At 45.3% G+C, this 15,242-nt stretch overlaps 1 protein-coding gene across 2 annotated transcripts in view; it reads right to left on the bottom strand.

Annotated features, from left to right (window-relative positions):
• Positions 1-15,242, bottom strand: part of tmcc3 (transmembrane and coiled-coil domain family 3) — a 156,991-nt gene that overhangs the window by 86,662 nt on the left and 55,087 nt on the right. Inside the window, exon 1 of one of the 2 annotated variants that reach the window (XM_073066014.1) lies at positions 8,684-8,769. The exons of the other annotated variant lie outside the window; for it this stretch is intronic. The gene's annotated coding sequence lies outside the window, so the exon portion shown is untranslated. Of the gene's footprint in view, positions 1-8,683; positions 8,770-15,242 lie in introns of those variants that run through there. 2 annotated transcript variants of the gene reach the window in all.

Below are 15,242 nucleotides of genomic sequence, written 5' to 3'. Positions count from 1 at the left end.
GGCAGCGGCAGTGGTGGATTCGCTCGCGGGTGGCAGTGTCTGCAGTGTCCACGGAACCGGCGGGGGATTGCGCGGCTGGACAGCGTCAGCGTTGTGCAGAGCAGCCTCCAGCGTGTCGGCCATCTCGATCGCGGAGCATAAGGTAAGATTGGCATTTTCCAGCAGCCGCTGGCGCACGTACACTGACCTGATCCCCGTAACAAAGGCGTCTCTTACTAGCAGCTCCGCATGTTGTTCCGCCTTCAGTCCCTTGCAGTCGCAGACTCGCACGAGTGTCTGTAGGGCTCGGAGAAACTCCCCGCTTGACTCGCCAGTTCGCTGCCGCCGCGTTGCTAAGCGATGTCTTGCGTAGACGGTGTTTACCAGCTGCAGGTACTGTCTTTTGAGGGCATCCAGTGCCCCTTGGTAGGACGGCAGGTCTCTGATAAGGGAGAATACTTTCGGACTTACTCCGGATAGGAGGATTTTGTGCATTGTGGCAGGCTCAGTCACTGGAATCGCTTCCAAGTATGATTGGAAGCATGCAAGCCAGAGTTCAAAGGCAAGAGCTGCTTCTGGAGCTTGAGGGTCCAAGTCTAATGTTTCCAGATGTAAAATACTCTCCATGTTTTAAAACTTCCAGCCAATAAAATTGATGCACCATCAATAACTCTCAGAGACGTGAGGCGAGATATAGGCTTTTATTGGCTGGAAGAAAGAACAAGCAGCAAATGACCACCACACAACATCCTGGAGACTGAGGCCGGGGCTGTGTCTCCAATCGCCTTTATACCAGGGTCCGTGGGAGGAGCCACAGGAGCAGTCAGCGGGGGGGGGGGGGGGGTGTCCAGACAGGTATATGTAGTTCAACACAGTACTCCAGCCCCAGGAAAGGCCGTCAACTGCCTCAAGTGGACTCGTGGATTTGCAGATTTTCCCAGAGGACTTGCAGACTCAGACTTCTGTATACTTCTGGACTTCCAATTGACTTTTGGCCTTTGATCTTCCATGTCGACCAAGGACTCATCAATGACGGTGAATAATGAGGATCCTGGATGAGCACCACAAACACTAGGGCTCGAACTCCAAACTCGCTGTTTCACGTATCCAGAGGGATTTCAGCACTTGTGCCTCCTGCCCACAAGAGTTCAATGTGCTGCCTTTGATAGTTTAGTAAAGAGTTTGCAAACCAGTGTCTCTCTGCCCAACTTGAGACACCCTGTAATACGTGTACCTTCAAACATCCTTTGAACATTGTAGCCCCTAGACTGTGGAACAACATTACCCTCCCTATCAGATCTGCCCCCTCGATCGACTCTTTTAAATCCAGGCTCAAAACTTACTTTTATTCATTAGTATTTGAATCCTCCTGATTTGGCTGATTTTTGGCTTGTGCCAAGGCCCTTGTGTTGTTTCTTTTGTGCCTATAAGCTGTTCACCTTGTTGGTTATGTCTATGTTTCTTGTATTTGTGATTTTAGCTATCTGCTCTGATCTGTACAGCACTTTGGTCAATGTGGGTTCGTTTTTAAATGTGCTATATAAATAAATTTGACTTGACTTGATTTGACTGCAAATCTCTGTGATCCACTGAGGAAACTGGGGTCCAGCGTTTGCGAATCCACAATTTCACTGGAGGCCAAAGAAGATGGTGTGTTCTGGGGTTAAAGTACTGTGCGTGTATATGTGAGGTTGGTGGGGGGGGGGGGAACAGAGTTTGTTTTGCTGTTGTTGTTTTGTTGTTTGCTGTGTTCTGTTGAGAATGGTGGGCATGAAATGTTGGCACTGGAATGTGTGGCAACACACCTAGCGCAGGTTTGAGCGTGTTGGTTGTTAACACAAGTGGCACATTTCACTGTGTGTTTCAAAGTACATGCAATAAAAAAATCTGAATCTCAGTGCTTAATCACATTTTATTTCATAAAACATTCATAGAAACATAGAAAACCTGCAGCACAATCCTACAAAGCTGTGCCGAACATGTCCCTACCTTAGAAATTACCTAGGGTTACCCATCGCCCTCTATTTCTCTGAACTCCATGTAGCTATCCAGGAGTCTCTTAAAAGACCCTATCGTATCCGCCTCCACCACCGTTGACAGCAGCCCATTCCACGCACTCACCACTCTCTGCGTAAAAACTTACCCTTGACATCTCCTCTGTAACTACTTCCAAGCACCTTAAAACTGTGCCCTCTCATGCTGACCATTTCAGCCCTGGGAAAAAGCCTTTGACTATCCACACAATCAATGCCTCTCATCATCTTATACACCTCTATTAGGTCACCTCTCATCTTCCATCGCTCCAAGGAGAAAAGGCTGAGTTCACTCAACCTATTCTCATAAGGCATGCTCCCTAATCCAGGCAGCACCCTTGTAAATCTCCTCTGCACCCTTTCTATGGTTTCCACATCCTTCCTGTAGTGAGGTGACCAGAACTGAGCACAGTATTCTAAGTGGGGTCTGACCAGGGTCCTATATAGCTGCAACATTACCTCTCAGCTCTTGAACTCAATCCATATAACCATATCACCTTATAACAATTACAGTACGGAAACAGGCCATCTCGGCCCTTCTAGTCCATGCCGAATGCTTACTCTCACCTAGTCCCACTGGCCTGCACTCAGCCCATAACCTTCCATTCCTTTCTTGTCCATCAATCCCACGATTCATGAAGGCCAATGCACCATATGCCCTCTTAACCACAGTCAACCTGTGCAGCAGCTTTGAGTGCCCTATGGACTTGGACCCCAAGATCCCTCTGATCCTCCACACTACCATTAATGCTATATTCTGTCATCATATTTGACCTACCAAATGAACCACCTCACACTAACCAGGTTTGAACTCCATCTGCCACTTCTCAGCCCAGTTTTGCATCCTATCAATGTCCTGTTGTAACCTCTGACAGCCCTCCATACTATCCACAAGACTCCCAACCTTCCTATCATCAGCAAATTTACTAACCCGTCCCTCCACTTCCTCATCCAGATCATTTATAAAAATCATGAAGAGTAGGGGTCCCAGAACAGATCCCTGAGGCACACCACTGGTCACCAACCTCCATGCAGAATATGACCCGTCTACAATCACTCTTTGCTTTCTGTGGGCAAACCAATTCTGAATCCACAAAGCAATGTCCCCTTGGATCCCGTGCCTCCTTACTTTCACAATAATTTCCAACAGAAGTGAATGGAATGAAGGAGCACGTTCTCTGCTCGGCTGGTAAACTGTGATGTGATGAAACGGTCACCAATTCTTTAACTGTACTCTGAAACCCTGCACATTACACATCAACATATCTGAAGTTATAATCTTTGCTTACTGAGAGAGTATTATTCCCCTTCTCACAATGGTTACAAGCGGTAAACAAATGGGTTGCCAGTCTCACAGTTAATTAGATCAGAAGGTTATGGAGAATTCAACTATCACTACCATCCATCCTTATACATATATATTTTTGAGTGTAAGAACTCCTTATTGTTCACCTCCCCTTGCATCACTGTATTGATTCCAATGTTGTATCTGTTGGGCTGTTGCGACAGTGGACGAAGGTGAGGCAGCTTTTAGACCTGGCTGTGACTCTACCAAACCTCAAGTGTGGAATAGAGCAGTGTTGCTTGGTGTGACTCTGTAGTTTTGTAGAGAAATGAGCAATGAATTGATGCTGACACAAGAGACGGCAAATGCTATAACCTGGAGCAACTTGGAGAAACATCAGTCCTGATGCAAAAAATGTCGACGATTGCTTTCCTCCAGCATATGGTAGAGTTTGGAATTTAAATTTATTTAAATCTTACATCCTTCCCACAATGTGAGGGAGTAAAAATCTTTGCGTTATGACTGACGTGAATTTAAAAGTCTAATGGCTTGTAGAAAGAAACTGTCCCATAACCTGTTGGTCCTGGCTTTAATGCTGTGATACCATTTGCCAGACGGAACTAGCTGAAATAGCTTATGGTTGGGGTGACTGGTGTCCCTGATGATCTTCCAGGCTTTCTTTATGCGCCTGCTGCTGTAAATGTCCTCAGTGGAGGGAAGTTCACATCCACAGATGTGCTGGGCTGTCCGTACCACTCTCTGCAGTGCCCAGCGATCAAGGCTGGTGCAGTTCTTGTACCAGGCAGTGATATGGCCAGTCAGTATGCTCTCAGCCAGTAGAAGGTCTTGAGGATTTGGGGGCCCGTGCCAAACTTCTGCAGTCACCTGAGGTGGAAGAGATACTACTGTGTTTTTTTTTGCCACCAAGCCGGTGTGTACAGTCCAGGTGAGATCCTATCAACCTCAAACTGAGCGTAAAAAAACATTTAGCTTGTCTGGGGGTGAGACGGCAATGTTGGCTGTACTGCTGCATTTCCTCTGTAAGTCCACGATGGTGTGCAGTCCTTGCCGTATGCTGAATGTATCATTGTCACAGAGTTGTGACTGGATTTTGTCCCTGTGTTGCCGTTTTGCCACCTTGATGGCTCTACGTAAATCATTGTGGCATCTCTTGAGCTCCTATTGGTCTCTGGAGGCGAAGGCTTTATCCCTTGCGTTGAAAGCAACACATACTGAACTATTCATCCGAGGCTTCTGGTTTGGGTAGATCCAGACTGAATTTTGAGAAATGATGTGTTCAATACCCTTCCAAATGTGTATTCAGAGATGTTCTCAGCTGGAAATACCTCCCTGGTGACACTATCAAAGCAGTCTTGTAACATTGAGTCTGATTGTTTGGACCAGCAGTGGATAGTTTTCACTATGGCCACTTCAAGCTTCAATTTCTGTCTGTAGGTGGGCAGGAGCAAGATGGAAGAATGGTCAGACTTTCCAAGCGGAGGGCAGAGAAGTGCTTTTCAGGCATTGTGGAAGGGAGAGTAGCAGTGGTCAAGTATGCTTCCTCCCCATGTGCTCACCTTGATGTGTTGGCAGAACTTCAGGTAAACTCTGGTCAGAGACACTTGGTTAAAGTCAACAACGATGATGAAAGCAGCCTCTGCTCCACCTGCTGAGTTCCTCCCGCATATTATTTATTACATGAATTAATGCCATTGTTTCTGGATGCCACGGAATAGTGGAGATTAGTGAGGTGAATACATATTACACGCTTCCACCATTGAGAATAAGTCCTTGAACTGCCCATCTAGCATCACTGTGGGAGTCCTGTCATCTGAATGGCTGGGCATCAATTGTTATCCCTGCCAGTCATACTCACTCCCCAACTGAATAAAAACACTTGCACAAGGCAGCAAAGTGAGAGATTGCAGAATGCAAGGTTTGAGTCAGAATCAGACTCCCACTCCTGCAAAGTTTAATTGAATGGGAATCAATGGAGATCTTGACACTGTATAGTGTTTTGTATTTTTGTGGTCTGTTACGGATTCAGCAACAATGAATATATGAGTGAGGCAGGGGTTTTTATAACAAATAACACGTTTATTAAACACTGAAAACAAACCCCCCAAAAGTAAACAAATCACTAAAAAACGGAAATCAGCTGCTGTGCGGCAGCTTAAACAGTTCTTAAAGCAAGGAAGCTTAAACAGTTCTTAAAGCGATGTTGCAAAAACAGTTCTTCAAAGTAGTATTGCAAAAGTTCAAAAGGCTTACAGTCCATTAAAGGAGAGACGTTTTAAGACGATTTAAATTCTCTTTCACGTCGTGTTGTTGCAGTTCCCAGTCGAACCACACTTTTCCCACGAAGAATTTACAGAGATGGAAAATGAAACGGCTTAAAGGCACTGACCTTTCCTTTACAAAACTGTTCCCAATCCTTTCTGCTATTCACAGGGATTAACACAGGCACAGTCAACGAATTCCTTCCGAATGAGGATCAAACAAGGTCAAACCTGTTTCACTGTCGAAATCGACTTTCCTCGATCTTTTAACTCCCGAACTCCGATCTTCACTCTCCACTGAATCTCAACTAGCAGTATTATAAAGAAACTGCTGGCAATGACCTTTTAAACTTTAGGCATTAGATAAAACTTCATCTTTCAACCACACTGCATCATAACATTAAACACGCAGTGGCATGAAGTCAACATGGCAAATCCAGCCACGAACTGCCCCTCCTCACAGGGAGGGGTCCTCCTTTTATACCCTGTAAAAAAAAACTGTCACATGACCTCTACTGGCGGGAAAATGACATCACTCCACCATCACAAGGCCATTACCTCAAGTCCAGTATAGCTTCAACACCTGTCACGTGTCACGGGTATGTAACAGGTCAGAAAGGAAACAATATCTTCCATCTCTTCATTCAGCAGTTAAAACCTGTTGGGAGTTTCTTTAATGGATGAACAAAGATTTTATCTCCACTCTCTACATTCTGACCTTCATCAGTGGACCAGAAGCATCCTTGCAAGTCAATCACTCATGAACAGTGCTGTAACTAGTCATGCCCTCATAGGTCCAAAGCTGACCTCCAGCGCTTTCCGTGTGGAATTTCTCCCAGTTACTGTGTGTTTCCTCCATGTGACTGGGTTTGCTCTCATGGCCCAAAGATGTGCAGGTTGACAGGTTGCTCCACCCCACCCCCACCCCTCCAACTTCGATGTGTAGGTGAATGGTGGAATCTGGGCAGAGTTGAAGAGGCAGCAAAGAGAATAAAATGGAGAACTATGTAAGATCTGTGCTGATGGCAGCTTGATGCTCAGCACAGTCCTGGTCGGCCAAAGAGCCTGCTTCTATGTTTTATCATTCAATAAGTATGAGCTAAATCAGAGCCTGTGCGGCACAAAAGTATACATTTGTGGATTCTGGGAGCACAGTACATAGTGGTTAGTGCAATGCTATAACACGCCAGCGAGCTGGGTTCAATTCCCGACACTGTCTGTAAGGAGTTTGTACGTTCTCCCCATGGCTGGTGGGTTTCCTCCCACATTCCAAAGACATACAGGTTTGTAGGTTAATTGGTTACATGGTGTAATTGGGTGGAAAAGTCTGTTACCGTGCCGTATCACTATTTAAAATAAAATAAATAAACACCATGTTTTAGCACTATGTGTGTTGGAGCACTTTGAGGTGAGGGTTAAGGTGCAGCTTTATATTTCAAGAATAGTCCCTTCCTTATGTTTGGCTTATTGAGTTAATCTGACACTGAGTCTGAGATAACAGACATACAGAGTCACACAGCACAGAAACGAGCCCTTCGGTCCATCATTGTCATGCTAACCATCTAATTCCTATCTACTCCAAACACTTGGACCATATTCTCCTCTACATTGGAAGCTGAAGTGTTTATTTACAAGAAAGCCTCTGCCTCCACCACCCCCTCAGACAGTGTGTTCCACAAATCTACCATCCTCCAGCTGAAAATATTCTGCTTCAGATCCCCTTGAAACTTCCTTCCTCTTACCTTGAATCCTCACCCTCTAATGTTAGATACCTCTACAATGGGCAAAGCTTTTATATAATCCACACTCTTTGTGTCCTGCATAATCTTGTATACTTTTGCATGAGGTCACTCTCCAATGGAAACAAGCTCAGGTTTTAATAAATGAAGTGCACCAATCCAAGCAACATCCTTGTGAATCTCCTCCTACACCTTCTCCAGTGAAGTAAGACCATTCAACCAAAAGGCATTGGAGCAGAATTAGGCCATTGGCTCATTGGGTCTGCTCCACCGTTCGACCATGGCTGATATATTACTCCTCTCAATCTCATTCTCCAGTCTTCTGCCAGTATCCATTGATACCTTTACTAATCAAGAGCCTATCAACTTCCACTTTAAATATTCCCAATGACTTGTCCTCCACAGACTTGGCAATGAACTCCATAGATTCACCAAACTCTGGCTAAAGAAATTCCACCTCCTGAGTTGTGGGTACTATCTGTATAATGTCCGCACACTGACACTCCAACTCCTTGCCCAGTTACATTTCCTGAGATTTAGTCCTGTACTGCTCCTTCTCCATTCAGACTACATGCGTACTGACTCAAAAAGCTCTCCAGGATGCATTTTAAACATCCCCCCACCCCACTCTACTAGTTACACACGAAGGTAATCCCAGTCAAGACTAGGGAAGCTGAAATACCCTACGGCTACAAGCCTGCCACCCTTACACCTCACACAAAATGCTGCAGGAATTCACCATCCATGGGAGGGGGGGGGGAATAAATAGTCGACAGTTCATAATAAACATCATGTTTATTCTTCTCCATAGTTGCTGCCTGACCTGCTGAGTTCCTACAGCATTTTCTGTGTGTCAGTCTTACTACCCTCCGTGATTTGCCTATGATTTTGCACATTTTTCCTGTGACCACATGGCATCTATGAAGTGCTCTGGCAGGTTAACTAGCTCCCAGAGCCTCCCCCTCCCTTGCAGGTGGGCAGCAAGAGAATAAAGGAGTGGATGAGGGAGAAAAATAGTTGCAGAACTACAGAGGAATATGTAGTGTGGAAAAAGGATTGATGCACTGGGTGCTGGCATGAGCTCACTGGGCTGAATGGTCTCCTGCTGTGCTGAAATACAAAGTAACTGATATACAGTGGTGTACCATGTCCACCAATGGTCAACATTTCCTGATGTTTTCACAAACTGCTTCCATTTTGCCAGTAGCATCTACTTTTACCTGAGATTAGCTGTTTCTCTCTGCACAAAGACACACTTCTCTTTTCAACATAATGCTCATGCGGCTCTCGAAACACTTTTCCTGATGCTCAAGGCCGTCCTCCTTTGGCTGCAATTACATGGTTTGATGGCTGAGGCAGTGACCTTACCTTGTAGTGTTTTGTCCATTGTAACTTGAAAGGTGTTCAGTGATGACTTCACACATAATGAAGTTTTGTGTAGGAGTAATAATACATGTGCACATTCACTGTCACAAACGCCTGACTCTCCTTCCCCACATTCAACAGAGCATGTGACCAATCCAGCCTGCTGTGTACTCTGCTTCCTGAAACTGTCTGTAGAGATGCTGCAAAGATATCACTAAGTACTGCTTATTGTCAACTACCCAGTCCAAAGTCATCTTGTAATCAGCCGGTTCACTGTGAACATAGAACATTACAGCACGGAACAGTCAATCAGCCCACAATGTTGTGTCTGTTATGATTTGTAATTCCAAAAGATTAAACATATTAAAAGGAAAACAAGAGAGCTGAGAGATGCAAGTCTTAGCTCGTGTTTACTTTAAGCACATACCATGTCATAGTGTCATGACATATGATATTCACTTAATTTTACACATAGCCCGTAATTATTTAAACAAACAAGAATGCTCAATCAAACAATATATTTACAATATTACTCAAATACTAAATACACAACAATCCTCCCTGCGTATCTATAAACTCCAACTCAAGATAGAATGCATCTTAACTATATACACAGTATACTATATAGTAGAACAATTATGTACAAGCACCCACAGCATAATAAACATTAAATTGCCCTATTCAGGCCAAAAGATTTAATCATTGTGGAGAGAGGCTTACTTCTTCTTGTGGGAAAATGTCTTTCCTGAGAGAAGTGTGTTCTACTGACACTCAGTGTTAGTGTCAGTCTGTTCTGCTGACACTCAGTGTTAGAGTCAGTGTTCTGCTGACACACTGTTAGAGTCTGTGTTCTGCTGACACTCAGTGTTAGTGTAGTGTGTTCTGCTGACACTCAGTGTTAGTGTCAGTGTGTTCTGCTGACACTCAGTGTTAGTGTCAGTGTTCTGCTGACACTCAGTGTTAGTTTAGTGTGTTCTGCTGACACTCAGTGTTAGTGTAGTGTGTTCTGCTGACACTCCGTGTTAGTGCAGTGTGTTCTGCTGACACTCAGTGTTAGTGTCAGTGTGTTCTGCTGACACTCAGTGTTAGTGTAGTGTGTTCTGCTGACACTCCGTGTTAGTGCAGTGTCTTCTGCTGACACTCAGTGTTAGTGTCAGTATGTTCTGCTGACACTCAGTGTTAGTGTAGTGTGTTCTGCTGACACTCCGTGTTAGTGCAGTGTGTTCTGCTGACACTCAGTGTTAGTGTCAGTGTGTTCTGCTGACACTCAGTGTTAGTGTAGTGTGTTCTGCTGACACTCAGTGTTAGTGTAGTGTGTTCTGCTGACACTCAGTGTTAGTGTGTGTGTGTTCTGCTGACACTCAGTGTTAGTGTAGTGTGTTCTGCTGACACTCCGTGTTAGTGCAGTGTGTTCTGCTGACACTCAGTGTTAGTGTGTGTGTGTTCTGCTGACACTCAGTGTTAGTGTAGTGTGTTCTGCTGACACTCAGTGTTAGTGTAGTGTGTTCTGCTGACACTCCGTGTTAGTGCAGTGTCTTCTGCTGACACTCAGTGTTAGTGTCAGTATGTTCTGCTGACACTCAGTGTTAGTGTAGTGTGTTCTGCTGACACTCCGTGTTAGTGCAGTGTGTTCTGCTGACACTCAGTGTTAGTGTCAGTGTGTTCTGCTGACACTCAGTGTTAGTGTAGTGTGTTCTGCTGACACTCAGTGTTAGTGTCAGTGTGTTCTGCTGACACTCAGTGTTAGTGTAGTGTGTTCTGCTGACACTCAGTGTTAGTGTCAGTGTTCTGCTGACACTCCGTGTTAGTGCAGTGTGTTCTGCTGACACTCAGTGTTAGAGTCAGTGTTCTGCTGACACTCAGTGTTAGAGTCAGTGTGTTCTGCTGACACTCCGTGTTAGTGTAGTGTGTTCTGCTGACACTCAGTGTTAGTGTCAGTGTTCTGCTGACACTCAGTGTTAGTGTAGTGTGTTCTGCTGACACTCAGTGTTAGTGTCAGTGTGTTCTGCTGACACTCAGTGTTAGTGTAGTGTGTTCTGCTGACACTCAGTGTTAGTGTCAGTGTGTTCTGCTGACACTCAGTGTTAGAGTCAGTGTGTTCTGCTGACACTCCGTGTTAGAGTCAGTGTCCTGCTGACACTCAGTGTTAGTGTCAGAGTACTGATGACACAGTGTTAGAGTCAGTGTGTTCTGCTGACACTCAGTGTTAGTGTCAGTCTGTTCTGCTGACACACTGTTAGAGTCTGTGTTCTGCTGACACTCAGTGTTAGTGTCAGTGTGTTCTGCTGACACTCAGTGTTAGAGTCAGTGTGTTCTGCTGACACTCCGTGTTAGAGTCAGTGTCCTGCTGACACTCTATGTTAGAGTCAGTGTTCTGCTGATACTCAGTGTTAGTGTCAGAGTTCTGATGACACAGTGTTAGAGTCAGTGTGTTCTGCTGACACTCAGTGTTAGAGTCAGTGTGTTCTGCTGACACTCAGTGTTAGTGTCAGTGTCTTCTGCTGACACTCAGTGTTAGAGTCAGTGTTCTGCTGACACAGTGTTAGAGTCTGTGTTCTGCTGACACTCAGTGTTAGTGTCAGTGTGTTCTGCTGACACTCAGTGTTAGAGTCAGTGTGTTCTGCTGACACTCACTGTTAGTGTAGTCTGTTCTGCTGACACTTAGTGTTAGTGTCATTGTGTTATGCTGACACTCAGTGTTAGTGTAGTGTGTTCTGCTGACACTCAGTGTTAGTGTTAGTGTGCTCTGCTGACACTCAGTGTTAGTATAGTCTGTCCTGCTGACACTCAGTGTTAGTGTCATTGTGTTCTGATGACACTCAGTGTTACTGTCAGTGTGTTCTGCTGACACTCAATGTTAGTGTCAGTGTGTTCTGCTGACACTCAGTGTTAGTGTCAGTCTGTTCTGCTGACACTCACTGTTAGTGTCAGTGTTCTGCTGACACTCAGTGTTGGTGTCAGTGTGTTCTGCTGACACTCAGTGTTAGTGTAGTGTGTACTGCTGACACTCAGTGTTAGTGTCAGTGTGTTCTGCTGACACTCAGTGTTAGTGTCAGTGATCTGCTGACACTCAGTGTTAGTGTCAGTGTGTTCTGCCGACACTCAGTGTTAGTGTAGTGTGTTCTGCTGACACTCAGTGTTAGTGTCAGTGTGTTCTGCTGACTCTCAGTGTTGGTATAGTGTGTTCTGCTGACACTCAGTGTTAGTGCCAGTGTGTTCTGCTGACACTCAGTGTTAGTGTCGGTGTGTTCTGCTGACACTCAGTGTTAGTGTCAATGTTCTGCTGACACTCAGTATTAGTATAGTGTGTTCTGCTGACACTCAGTGTTAGTGCCAGTGTGTTCTGCTGACACTCAGTGTTAGTGTCAGTGTTCTGCCGACACTCAATGTTAGTTTCAGTGTGTTCTGCTGACACTCAATGTTGGTATAGTGTGTTCTGCTGACTCTCAGTGTTAGTATAGAGTGTTCTGCTGACACTCAGTGTTAGTGTCAGTCTGTTCTTCTGACACTCAGTGTTAGTGTCAGTATTCTGCTGACACTCAGTGTTAGTGTCAGTGTTCTGCTGACATTCAGTGTTAGTGTAGTCTGTTCTGCTGACACTCAGTGTTAGTGTCAGTGTTCTGCTGACACTCAGTGTTAGTGTAGTGTGTTCTACTGACACTCAGTGTTAGTGTCAGTGTTCTGCTGACAGTCAGTGTTAGAGTCAGTGTGTTCTGCTGACACTCAGTGTTAGTGTCAGTGTGTTCTGCTGACACTCAGTGTTAGTGTAGTGTGTTCTGCTGGCACTCAGTGTTAGTGTCAGTGTGTTCTGCTGACACTCAGTGTTAGTGTCAGTGTGTTCTGCTGACACTCAGTGTTAGTGTCAGTGTTCTGCTGACACTCAGTGTTAGTGTCAGTGTGTTCTGCTGACACTCAGTGTTAGTGTCAGTGTGTTCTGCTGACACTCAGTGTTAGTGTCAGTGTGTTCTGCTGACACTCAGTGTTAGTGTCAGTGTGTTCTGCTGACACTCAGTGTTAGTGTCAGTGTGTTCTGCTGGCACTCAGTGTTCGTGTCAGTGTGTTCTGCTGACACTCAGTGTTAGTGTCAGTGTTCTGCTGACATTCAGTGTTAGTGTAGTCTGTTCTGCTGACACTCAGTGTTAGTGTCAGTGTTCTGCTGACACTCAGTGTTAGTGTAGTGTGTTCTACTGACACTCAGTGTTAGTGTCAGTGTTCTGCTGACAGTCAGTGTTAGAGTCAGTGTGTTCTGCTGACACTCAGTGTTAGTGTCAGTGTGTTCTGCTGACACTCAGTGATAGTGTAGTGTGTTCTGCTGGCACTCAGTGTTAGTGTCAGTGTGTTCTGCTGACACTCAGTGTTAGCATAGTGTGTTCTGCTGACACTCAGTGTTCTGCTGACACTCAGTGTTAGTGTAGTGTGTTCTGCTGACACTCAGTGTGTTCTGCTGACACTCAGTGTCAGTGTAGTGTGTTCTGCTGACACTCAGTGTAGGTGTCAGTGTGTTCTGCTGACACTCAGTGTTAGAGTCAGTGTGTTCTGCTGACACTCCGTGTTAGAGTCAGTGTTCTGCTGACACTCAGTGTTAGTATAGTCTGTTCTGCTGACACTCAATGTTAGTGTCAGTGTGTTCTGCTGACACTCAGTGTTAGTGTCAGTCTGTTCTGCTGACACTCACTGTTAGTGTAGTGTGTTCTGCTGACACTCAGTGTTAGTGTCAGTGTGTTCTGCTGACACTCAGTGTTAGTGTCAGTGATCTGCTGACACTCAGTGTTAGTGTCAGTGTGTTCTGCCGACACTCAGTGTTAGTGTAGTGTGTTCTGCTGACACTCAGTGTTAGTGTCAGTGTGTTCTGCTGACTCTCAGTGTTGGTATAGTGTGTTCTGCTGACACTCAGTGTTAGTGCCAGTGTGTTCTGCTGACACTCAGTGTTAGTGTCGGTGTGTTCTGCTGACACTCAGTGTTAGTGTCAATGTTCTGCTGACACTCAGTGTTAGTATAGTGTGTTCTGCTGACACTCAGTGTTAGTGCCAGTGTGTTCTGCTGACACTCAGTGTTAGTGTCAGTGTTCTGCCGACACTCAGTGTTAGTTTCAGTGTGTTCTGCTGACACTCAATGTTGGTATAGTGTGTTCTGCTGACTCTCAGTGTTAGTATAGAGTGTTCTGCTGACACTCAGTGTTAGTGTCAGTCTGTTCTTCTGACACTCAGTGTTAGTGTCAGTATTCTGCTGACACTCAGTGTTAGTGTCAGTGTTCTGCTGACATTCAGTGTTAGTGTAGTCTGTTCTGCTGACACTCAGTGTTAGTGTCAGTGTTCTGCTGACACTCAGTGTTAGTGTAGTGTGTTCTACTGACACTCAGTGTTAGTGTCAGTGTTCTGCTGACAGTCAGTGTTAGAGTCAGTGTGTTCTGCTGACACTCAGTGTTAGTGTCAGTGTGTTCTGCTGACACTCAGTGTTAGTGTAGTGTGTTCTGCTGGCACTCAGTGTTAGTGTCAGTGTGTTCTGCTGACACTCAGTGTTAGCATAGTGTGTTCTGCTGACACTCAGTGTTCTGCTGACACTCAGTGTTAGTGTAGTGTGTTCTGCTGACACTCAGTGTGTTCTGCTGACACTCAGTGTTAGTGTCAGTGTGTTCTGCTGACACTCAGTGTTAGAGTCAGTGTGTTCTGCTGACACTCCGTGTTAGAGTCAGTGTTCTGCTGACACTCTGTGTTAGAGTCAGTGTTCTGCTGATACTCAGTTTTTGGGTCAGTGTGTTCTGCTGACACTCAGTGTTAGTGTCAGTGTGTTCTGCTGACACTCAGTGTTAGTGTCAGTGTGTTCTGCTGACACTCAGTGTCAGTGTAGTGTGTTCTGCTGACACTCAGTGTTAGTGTCAGTGTGTTCTGCTGACACTCCGTGTTAGAGTCAGTGTTCTGCTGACACTCTGTGTTAGAGTCAGTGTTCTGCTGATACTCAGTTTTTGGGTCAGTGTGTTCTGCTGACACTCAGTGTTAGTGTCAGTGTGTTCTGCTGACACTCAGTGTTAGTGTCAGTGTGTTCTGCTGACACTCAGTGTCAGTGTAGTCTGTTCTGCTGACACTCAGTGTTAGTGTCAGTGTGTTCTGCTGACACTCAGTGTTAGTGTCAGTGTTCTGCTGACACTCAGTGTTAGTGTAGTCTGTTCTGCTGACACTCAGTGTTAGTGTGTGTGTGTTCTGCTGACACTCAGTGTTAGTGTCAGTGTTCTGCTGACACTCAGTGTTAGTGTAGTGTGACACTCAGTGTTAGTGTCAGAGTTCTGATGACACAGTGTTAGAGTCAGTGTGTTCTGCTGACACTCAGTGTTAGAGTCAGTGTGTTCTGCTGACACTCAGTGTTAGTGTAGTGTGACACTCAGTGTTAGTGTCAGAGTTCTGATGACACAGTGTTAGAGTCAGTGTGTTCTGCTGACACTCAGTGTTAGAGTCAGTGTTCTGCTGACACAGTGTTAGAGTCTGAGTTCTGCTGACACTCAGTGTTAGTGTCAGTGTGTTCTGCTGACACTCAGTGTTAGAGTCAGTGTGTTCTGCTGACACTCCGT

Source organism: Hemitrygon akajei, chromosome 14 (genome assembly GCF_048418815.1).
Source record: "Hemitrygon akajei chromosome 14, sHemAka1.3, whole genome shotgun sequence".
In the NCBI taxonomy this organism is placed as follows: Eukaryota; Metazoa; Chordata; class Chondrichthyes; order Myliobatiformes; family Dasyatidae; genus Hemitrygon; species Hemitrygon akajei.
Note: the sequence above shows the minus strand (reverse complement) of the source record. Positions and strands in the feature narration are given on the sequence as shown.